Here is a 10,857-nt window from a genome sequence, read left to right as displayed (position 1 = left end):
CCGTCAGGCCCGAGGGACTTGTCTATCCTCAAGTTGTTCAAAACGTCCAACACATCTTCCTTCCTAACAAGTATCTCTTCTAGCTTACCAGTCCGTTTCACACTCTCCTCTTCAACAATACGGTCCCTCTCGTTCATAAATACTGAAGAAAAGTACTTGTTCAAGACCTCTCCTATCTCCACCGACTCAATACACAATCTCCCACTACTGTCCTTGATCGGACCTACCCTCATTCTCGTCATTCTCATGTTTCTCACATACACATAAAATGCCTTGGGGTTATCCTTGATCCTATCCGCCAAGGATTTTTCATGCCCTCTCTTAGCTCTCCTAATCCCTTTCTTCAGGTCCCTTCTGGCAATCCTGTATTCCTCTACTGCTCTGTCTGAACCCTGTTTCCTCAACCTTATGTAAGCCTCCTTCTTCCTCTTTACTAGACATTCAACCTCCCTCGTCAACCAAGGCTCCCTCACACGACCATTTCTTTCCTGCCTGATAAGTACATACATATCAAGGACACGTCGTATGTGTTTCTTGAAAAAGTTCCACATTTCCACCACATCCTTCCCTGACAGCCTATGCTCCCAACTTATGCTCCTCAAATCCTGTCTTACAGCATTGTAATTTCCCTCCCCCCAATTGTAAAATCTACCCTGTTGTGCGCACCTATCTCTCTCCTTAACCAAGGTGAAAGTCACAGAATTGTGGTCACCATCACCAAAATGTTCACCCACTAACAAGCCCATCACTTGTCCCGGTTCATTACCAAGTACCAAATCCAATATGGCCTCCCCTCTGGTTGGACAATCTACATACTGAGTTAGAAAAGCTTCCTGGACATACTGCACAAACACCGCCCCATCCAATCTACTTGATCTAAAGAGCTTCCAATCAATATTTGGGAAGTTGAAGTCGCCCATGACTACGACCCTGTGGCTTCTGCACCTTTCCAAAATCTGTTTCCCAATCTGTTTCTCCACATCTCTGCTGCTATTGGGGGGCCTATAGTAAACACCCAACAAGGTGACTGCACCTTTCCTATTTCTGATTTCAGCCCATACTACCTCCAAAGGCAGATCCCCCTCAAACTTCCTTTCTGCAGCCGTTATACCATTTCTAATTAGCAATGCCACCCCCCCCCTCCTTTTTTACCACCCTCCCCAATCTTACTGAAACATCTGTAACCAGGAACCTCCAACAACCATTCCTGTCCCTCATCTATCCACGTTTCCGTGATGGCCACAACATCGTAGTCCCAGGTACCAATCCACGCCTTAAGTTCACCCACCTTATTTCTGATACTCCTTGCGTTGAAGTATACGCACTTGAGCTCATCTCTGTGTCCGCAAGTATTCCCTGTCAGTGCTACCTTCTCCACAGCTTCCCTACATTCTTGGACATCCTGACAAACAGCTAGCGTACTTGCTGGACTACAAGTCCGGATCCCATCCCCCTGCCAAATTAGTTTAAACCCCCCCGAAGAGTGCTAGCAAACCTACCCCCCAGGATATTGGTGCCCTTCTGGTTCAGGTGCAACCCGTCCTGTTTGTACAGGTCCCACCTTCCCCAGAATGCAGTCCAATTGTCCAAATACCTGAAGCCCTCCCTCCTACACCATCCTTGCAGCCACGTGTTCAACTGCACTCTCTCCCTATTCCTTGCCTCACTGCCACGTGGCATCGGCAACAACCCAGAGATGACGACTCTGTCTGTCCTAGCTTTTAGCTTCCAGCCTAACTCCCTGAGCTCTTGAATGACCTCCCCACCCCTCTTCCTACCTATGTCGTTGGTGACAATGTGTACCACGACTTCTGGCTGCACACCCTCCCCCTTAAGGATTCTGAAGACACGGTCCGAGACGTCTCGGACCCTGGCACCCGGGAGGCAACAAACCATCCGAGAGTCCCGCCCATGTCCACAAAACCACCTGTCCGTCCCTCTAACTAGAGAGTCTCCTGTAACTAGCGCTCTCCTCCTCTCCCCCTTTCCCTTCTGAGTCTCAGAGGCAGACCTCACGCCACAGACCCCATCACTGCAGCTTACACCTGCAAAGCTGTCCCCCCCAACAGTTTCCAAAGCAGTATACTTATTGTTTAGGGGAACGACCACAGGGGAACCCTGCATTGCCTGCTTCTTCCCCTTCCCACCTCTAACTGTTACCCAGCTACCTCTGTTCTCCAGCGTAACTATGTCCCTGTAGCTTCTATCAATCAATATCTCAGCCTCTCGAATAATCCTCAGTTCATCCAACTCCAGTTCCAGTTCCCTAACTCGTTCGGTGAGGAGCAGGATCTGACTGCATTTCCTGCAGACGAAGTCGGCAGGAGTATCGGTGGTCACCCCTACCTCAAACATCCTGCAGGAGGAACATTCCACTGCCTGTGCTGCCATGACTGTACACTTTGTCTCCAAAACAAGAACACTGAGTCAATAACACTGATTCGCTTACCTGTGGACTTTAAAGTTAGGTTAGAGGAGGAGGATGGGACGGAGGCCCTACTTCGTAGGGCCTGGGGTCTAGAACACAAGTACCAATCACTTACCTTCCCGACCAGCTCTGCGCTCCAACCTCACTTCCGCCCAACTCGCGCCGCTCTCTGCGTTGAAAAGACCATTGTCGTCAAGATAAGTTCTTTAAATACCAATCACTTACCTTCCCGACCAGCTCTGCGCTCCAACCTCACCTCCGCCCAGCTCGCGCCGCTCTCTGCAAGTCTGCAAGTATGATAGGCTCATACGGAGACAGGAGTTCTCCCATTGAGCCACTGCTGACATCACGTTCTGGTGTTGGCCTGGACAATGTCCAATCACACGTGAGTGTTCCCAGCTCTATCTGAAGAGTTGATCTTCTCAGACAGTATGTCCATCCAAAGCTGAGAGTGTTGAAATGTCCCCTATGGTATTCCCCTTCCAACTCCTCCAGGCTGATGTATCCATGGATATGGGACAGACAGTGTGTTTGATTGTTTACCCCTCCTTTCAGGACATCATGACAAAGACACGGATACAGTGGGGTCCAGGGCCCAGTAAGGTCACTGTCACCTCCACTAATCTCATGCTCAATGACCTACACTGTCTCCTGGTCCAGCACTCCTCAAAATTAATTTCTTTTGTTTTCACTCCCAAGTGACTTTGCCCTCCGTATCACTACAACCTCCTGCTGCCCCAAACCTTCCGAGGAATCCATGCTTATCCATTCTGACCACTTCCATGTCTCTGATTGGAACTGCCCTGCCATTGGAGACCAAGCCTTTAGCTGCTCTGGAATTCCTGCAGTATTCCTCACTGTCACTCTTACTGTCTCTGACCTTGAAGACACTTGTGTAAATCTATTTCTTTCTAGACTGGTCTTAATGTCTCATTATGGGGTTTTGTGTCAAGGTTTGTTTGACTTTGCTTCTGTGAAGAACATCGTCCAGATTTTACTCTGTGTGAACCTCCACATAGATGCAAGTTGTTGTTGTTTGTCTAGTCTTATTTTGTTATTTTTCACCTTAATTCCAGTTCAGTGGGCAATGGAGCAGAATCAAGGGAACATTGCTCAGACCCTGGCCCCCAAGAGCTCTGCAGGAGCATCCTGTGTTCAGTCTGAATCTTCCAGATTGTGTGATTGGTGGTGGTTTGGGAGTGAAGGGGACAGATAGGAACATAAAGTTTCCCCAGGAACTGGGAAACACCCAGTGATTGCTGCATCAGAGAACAGCCCTTTAAGAAAAACATGCGGGAAATGTTAACTCTCAGCTCGAACCTGCTGACTTAATCCAGCACAGAGGTGAATAAAACCAACAACAAATTCAACTCTTTCCAAACCAGTTTCCTGTGTCAAAATCATCAGCAGAGATTTATATATATATATATATATATACACACACACACACCATCTCGAATATTGAAACCCTGCAGCGATTTAAAAATAGATCTATTTTGTTCTAACAGATTAATCAAAGTACACAGGGAGGAATCAAACTTTTACATCAGTTTCATGATCCACCAGGAAACAGAAATAAACTGAGAATGATTTCAACAAAAATAAACCCATCAAAATACACATGATTAAAATATACTTACAAAAAATATCTTACAAAGAATATGCCAGATCAAAGTGACTTTCAGATTCCATTTTCAGTGTGAGCTATAAAATTATTGTCCATGTAGGCAGCATCACTAACATTGAAACCCTCATTCATAAATCCCTGACACAATCATTAACCAGAGACAGGGTGATTGGGAACACAATGATTGAGAGAAAGAGAAAGGGTTCCAGAAATATCCCTGGGGTCTTAAAATATGGAGGATGAATGATTAATTATCCCTGATCTGAATAACGTAGTCCTAGTTCCCAATATTCCCCCTACATCTCTCCCACTTTCCTCCAGGACAGCTAGTTGCATGGAAACCCATTCCTCACCATGACCCAGCTGCCTCACAGAGAGCAGAAAGATACAGGGAAAGGTACAATGAGGTGGGGCCAACTGGGACCAATTGGTACCAGCCAGAGATTAGTTTGAGTAACAATAATTTTGCTATTATTAATTTTCAATAGAAATTTTACACATCATTCAAATAAATTTTAATTTGACAGAGTTCCATATGTGCTTTGGCAATATTTCTGGTAGAAATATTCTATTAATGATTGGCTTCCTTTAATATCATGTTTCTGACGACCACTCATAAAATTCCAGACATGGACTGCATTTGACTTTGAGAATTCCTTTTCGACAGCATCATTATTATTGTTCCATCTGTTTTTCTCAAAATACTGTGTCCAGCTCTGGTATGGAATTGGGTAGAACAAGTAGTTGGGCATGTACCCAATCCCTTTGCATTCTTTGTTGAGAAATTGATTGAGAAGATCAGTCCCACACCATTTCTTCAAGTTTCTGGTTATCAGTTTCGGACCCTGTTGGCCCCAAACTGCTCCATTATATTTCTCAACAAAATCAGTCAGGCAGTTCTCCAAAAAGGGATGAGAACGGTTAAATCCCAAAATTCCGTTACTCGCATAGTTTGCTGACTCTGCAACAATGAAGTTTCGGAACTCCAAGGGTTTGAGTGAAATGGTATCCGTGTCCAGATAGATGCCTCCGTACTTCCACAGCAAGGCCAGCCGACAGCCATCAGAGAGCTAATGAATCCAATATACTTCCTTGCTGGGATCTACCTGTAACAGAATAAAAGGTTTATCACTTATATCTTTTGATATTTTAAATGATCCTTCTCTCCATATGCAATCCACTCCCTCCACACAACACTCATTGGTTGAGCACTACTTCCTAAGAGCACTTTGTAATGGGCTGCAATTTAAGTCTTGAGGAGACAGGAATCTGATCTGGTTCAGTTGTAAACCTGCACAGTCTTTCAATGGAGAAAAGCTGCAGCCAATTTCACTCTTTCTCCCCCAGCACAGTCTCCAACTTCAACCACAAGAGCCAGTGTCCTGGGAATCACACCACAGCAATGTCAAATGAAGCATAGAAATGTACTCAAAAACAACCCTTCGTGTCTTCAAATCGAGAGAGTATTTCTGAACACATTCCTTACACTGTTCAGTGGCTCATGCTGAAATATTGATGTGCAAAAGAAATACAGATCTATTTGAAATCAAAATGTGACTTATCTCAAGACTGAGTCACTGGATGAGATGGATATCACGTGCTCAATCACTCATCCTGCTCTCGTGCATCTGTCTACCTTGGGGATCGATTGAATGTCACAAGAGACAACAAAAACGTTCAGGTATAACCTGATAGTTTTATAACTGTAAAGTTTGGAGTTTCCCATGGCGATCAATGCTTGGAAAACAATATTCAAACTTCAAGCTAAAACTCAAAGGATCAAGCTTTCGCAATTTGAGACACCTACTATAACAAATAATTGAAAGTATGATTCATTGAACAAATCTTTGATGGCAAATTATACTTTAAAACACAGAATAGAATAGTACCTCTTCATTTTCTTGACCCAATGGAAAATAAAACTACCTATTGTCCTTTGTGTGTAGATTTTCAATATTAGTGAGTTTTGAGAAGATTTGTAGCTCAGGTTGAGGTTCTGGATGGAGGTTTGCTCGCTGAGCTGGAAGGTTCGTTTTCAGAGATATCGTCACCATACCAGGTAACATCATCACTGAGCCTTTGGATGAAGCACTGGAACTCTATCAACAAACACATTGAATTGGATCCTATTTACCACCTCATGAGAAAAGAAACAGGAAATGACATCACCACTGGAAATGATATCACCACACGAAATGACATCACCAATCCAAGGAAACACAAACAGGTAAATAGAAAGTGGGCTACACCACCACTGCTTCATCCGGTGGCTCACTGATGGTGTTACCTAGTATGGTGACGAAATGTCGGAAACAAAATTTTCCAGCTCAGTGAACAAACTTACAAACAGACTTTCAATATACCAATTTCAAACCAAAGTTATTCTTAGTTCCCAAAGCAGCTGATTTTTGTTCATTTCTTTTCGAAGACTGGTAACCTTAAAGATGAGAACTAGTTTTCCCAGTGAGATTTTCATTTTTGCCCCAGAGAGCCACCCTCTCGCTGAAGCTAAGTGACAGTTTGAACCTTGTTTCAACTCCCCATAAATCTGGTCTTTCCAATGGGTACACAGGCTTTCACCAACAGACCTTGGTCTCAAGCTTCAGCCTCTCTTGGACCCAGACAGATTCAAAACTCTGTCTTTGATATTCTGTGATGTTTGGAAAATCCTGTAAGCTGATATTCAGAATGACATCTGATGCTTGTTTTTCCAGGAGATTTTGAACCACATCAGTCTTGTCTCCAGGTACAAACATGAAGCAATGTCCTGGAGAGCTATACTCACTTTCTCCTTGGAATAAAAAGGATAATTTGAAACACAACTGCTGATGAACAACATTCTCAACTCTTTTGAGATTTTGGAAACTCTGTCTCGACTCTTTAATAAAAAAAGGTTCCTCCTATTGTCTAAAACTATTCCTGGCTTTTAAGTTGCAATTTGCAACTCCATGGTCCGACGTATTGCCCACTCAACTATTACCATCAAGCCAGGAAATCAACCCTGGTTCAATGGAAAGTGCAGGAGCGGCACGAAGGGTACTTAAAAATGAGGAGCCAACCTGGTGAAGTTACCAAACAGGATGACCTGCACGGCAAACATCATAAGTAGCAAGAGATAGACAGGGATAAGTGATCCCTCAAGCAATGGATCAGATCTCAGTTCTGCAGACCTGCCACATCGACATGTGAATTGTGGTGGATGATTAAATAACTCACTGGAGGAGGTGGTTTCACAAATATCCCTATCCCCAATGATGGAGGAGCCCAGCATATCAGTGCAAAACATATTACTGAAGCATTCAGAACAAACTTCAGCTATCTTCAGCTAAATTCAACCAGAAATTCCAAGGGGATGATCCATTTTGGCCTCCTCCAGTGGTCCCTTGCTTCACAGATATTACTATTCAACCAATCTGATTCACTCCACATGATATTAAGAAGCAGCAGGAGGCACTGGATGCTGTAATGGTTGTGGGCACTGACAACATTCCCACAATTGTACTGAAGACCTGGGCTCCAGAATTTGTTGCTCCCCTCACCAAGCTGTCCAGTCCAGCTACAATATTTTTATTTATCTGACAATGTGGAAAATTGCCCAGGTAGGATCATTAACAAAAACAGGACAAATCCAATCTGGTCAAACCTAATCCATCAATCTCTTCTCGACTTTCAGTAAAGTGATGTCAGGTGTGTTGCTGGAAAAGCACAGCAGGTCAGGCAGCATCCAAGGAGCTGGAAAATTCCTCATGAAGGGCTCTGGCCCAAAAGTCGATTTTCTTGCTCCTCAGATATTGCCTGACCTGTTATGCTTTTCCAGCAACACATTCTCAACTCTGATCTCTAGCATCTTCAGACCTCACTGTCTCCAAAGTGATGGCAGGTGTCAGCAACAGTGCTATTAAACAGCATCTGCTCAGCAATAACCTGCTCAGTGACAACCAGTTTGGGTTCCACCAGGGCCACTCAGCTCCTGACCTCATCACACCCTTATTATGAAACATGGACAACAGAGATCATTTCCAGAGGTGCGGTGGAGTGACACTCCTTCACATCAAGGTGGAATTCCACTGAGTGGAACCTCAAGGAACCCAACCAAAACAGGAATCTGTGGAAATCAGGGGCAAACCCTCCAATGGTCAGAGTCATACCTGGAACACAGGAAGATGGCTATGGTTGTTTGAGATCAATCATCTCAGCTCCAGGGCAAGTCTTCAGCTGTTTTTTAGGGAAATGTCCTGGACCTAAGTGTTTTCAGCTGCTTCATCAGTGACATTCCCGCAATCATAAGATCAGAAATGGGGATGTTCATCGATGGTTGCACAGTGTTCAGAACAATTCATAACTCCTCAGATAATGAAGAAATCCATGTTCAAAAACTACAAGATCTGGACAATATTCAGTCTTTGTTGAAAGCAACATTCACACCACACAAATGTTAGGCAATGACCATCTCCAATAAGAGACAATCTAATCACCATCCCTTGATACTCCGTGGTGAATCCACTATTATCAATATCCGAGGGACCACCATTAACTAAAAAGTGCCCGGATCTCACCCAATACCTGCAGTAGCTACAAGAGCAGGTCAGAAGCTGGGAATACTGCAGCAAGTAACTCAACTCCTGACTGTTCAAAGGCACAAGTGAGGAGTGTGTTGGAGTATTCACCAATTGTCTGGATGGGTGCAGCTCCAACAACACTCAAGAGGGTTTACACCATCCAGGACAAAGCAGCCTGATGGAATAGCTCCATTTCCATAAACATTCACTCCTTCACCATCGATGTTCAGGAGCAGCAATGTTTACTATCTTTCATAAGCACTGCAGGAATTCACCAAAGTTCATTGACAGCATGTTCCAAACCTATGACCATTCCCATCTGGGATGATAAGGTCAGCAGATACAAGGGAACATCACTCACTGCAAATTCCTGTCTAAGCCACTCATGATTCTGACATGGAAGTCTGTCGCCGTTCCTTCACTGTCATTGTGTCAAAATCCTGGAACTTTCCTGCCTAAGAGGATTGTAGGTCTACTGACAACATACCAACTGCAGAGGTTCAAGAAGGCAGTTTGCACCACCTCCTCAAGGGCAATAAGGGACAGGCAATGAATGTTAGCACAGCTGAATCATGGTGGCAGCAGGGCTATCTCCAGGTGAACATCTTCCAGGTGTAAACCTGCCAAGCCTGCGGAACAGTTGGAATGCTCCATATTACATGGAAAGACAAGGTTTCATATGAGCTCAACTTAGAATATGGTCATCGTGTACCGAGGGAGAAAGAGTGAGGATGAGAGATAAACCAGACAAATGGAATGGAATTCAATGGAAGCAGAGCAGGAACCTCCTGAGATGTCTGAAATATTCCTGATGGATTTACAGGGCAAGATATCAATCATGGAGGTGGCAGAGATAACTTCCACAAGGAAGATCATGGGGAAAGTCACTGGATTGTGGTGTAGCCAGATGGGAAACAGTCTCTACAGACAGAGTTAAATAGAAATTCTGATTGTGCAATAGACAATATTTCTTGCAGCCACAACTGGCACCCAAATGGTTTTTATTCCCAAATTGTATTCACTGAATTGACTGAGTCTCGAGTCCTCTCTCAATCATGAACTGACTGCAGACTTTGGTTCTGTATTTAACTGAAAAAGAAAAGTTTTGTTCATGGTTCCCCTCCAGCTCTGTAACAGAGATTAACTAGTTAAGTCACCAAATAAAACTGCTACCACCCTCCCGGGAATGGTTTCTTGCCATCTCCTGTCTCAGCTTCACCCTCTGGGCTTAAATGCATGAAATTATTTCAACATTGTTCAGGTGTGAAATTAACTGGTATTTACAGATAATCCCCATTTTCTCAAACTTGCATGAGAGAAACACACAGCAAAATGTTGATCTAATCTTTGCTGGATACAGATTGAATTAATATTTTCTGGGATGTTTCCAAATTAATATCCCCATTCACAAATGAACAAAGTGCAAACTGAATAATTGAGACAAATGCTGATTTTCAAAAGGAAAATAATCCTGGTTTTCTTCCACATTCTGCAATGAATTAACTGGATCTGAAACTGAACCTCAATCCAAAAGCCATAGGACTTCCAATTCAGCATGACGTGTCACTGGAGACATATAGAAACTGGGATTCAGCTTGTCAGGAAAGCTAATTATTTCATCTGTCAGATTGATGTCTGAGAGTAAGTTTTACCATACACGGTTCTTTACCTTCTCATACCATCCAGCCAAGGGTGTATTGTTGAACAATTCTTTAGGATTCAAGGGCAAGATGATGACATTCTTGAATGAAGAAAGCAGAGGGATGGCTTTGTACTCAGGTTCCCGAAATGCAGATATATTCCCAGTGAATGCTTTCATAAAGAAATAGACAGGTTTGTTTGGGTTTAGTCTTGCTGCTGATTCGATGCTGCACATGACCAATGGTTTAGGATTTAGTTCACTGGAAGTCTGTAAAAAAAAAATTCCGGGCTCTGTGGTTGGGTGTGGGCCTTTCACAGTCATTGTGGTTGCAGGGGAGACCTGGCTAGATATCACCCATTTCAGTTGGCCGGCATAATTTTGCAACTTTTTTCTAAACTCAGGTAAGTTGCAGTATCCTTTATTCAAAGAGGAATATAACAAAGTGTGGATGGTAATGACAATTACTGTAATGAGGAAAATTAAGAATGATTTGTGACTCCTCTTCATGCTGGAGATTATTGTTTGAAGATTTCTATGAAAAGAAAGAAACATTAACGTGAATATAAAACAGCCCCTCATACTATTGTGTAGCTATACCTGA

At 43.6% G+C, this 10,857-nt stretch overlaps 1 pseudogene; it reads right to left on the bottom strand.

Moving 5' to 3' along the window:
- Positions 1 to 4,570: 4,570 nt before the first annotated feature.
- LOC132821389 (alpha-1,4-N-acetylglucosaminyltransferase-like) lies at positions 4,571 to 10,577 on the bottom strand (annotated as a pseudogene).
- Between the last annotated feature and the right edge of the window lie 280 nt (positions 10,578 to 10,857).

The sequence above is a fragment of the Hemiscyllium ocellatum genome, chromosome 13 (genome assembly GCF_020745735.1).
Source record: "Hemiscyllium ocellatum isolate sHemOce1 chromosome 13, sHemOce1.pat.X.cur, whole genome shotgun sequence".
Lineage (NCBI taxonomy): Eukaryota > Metazoa > Chordata > Chondrichthyes > Orectolobiformes > Hemiscylliidae > Hemiscyllium > Hemiscyllium ocellatum.
This window is presented reverse-complemented; position numbering and strand designations above follow the sequence as displayed.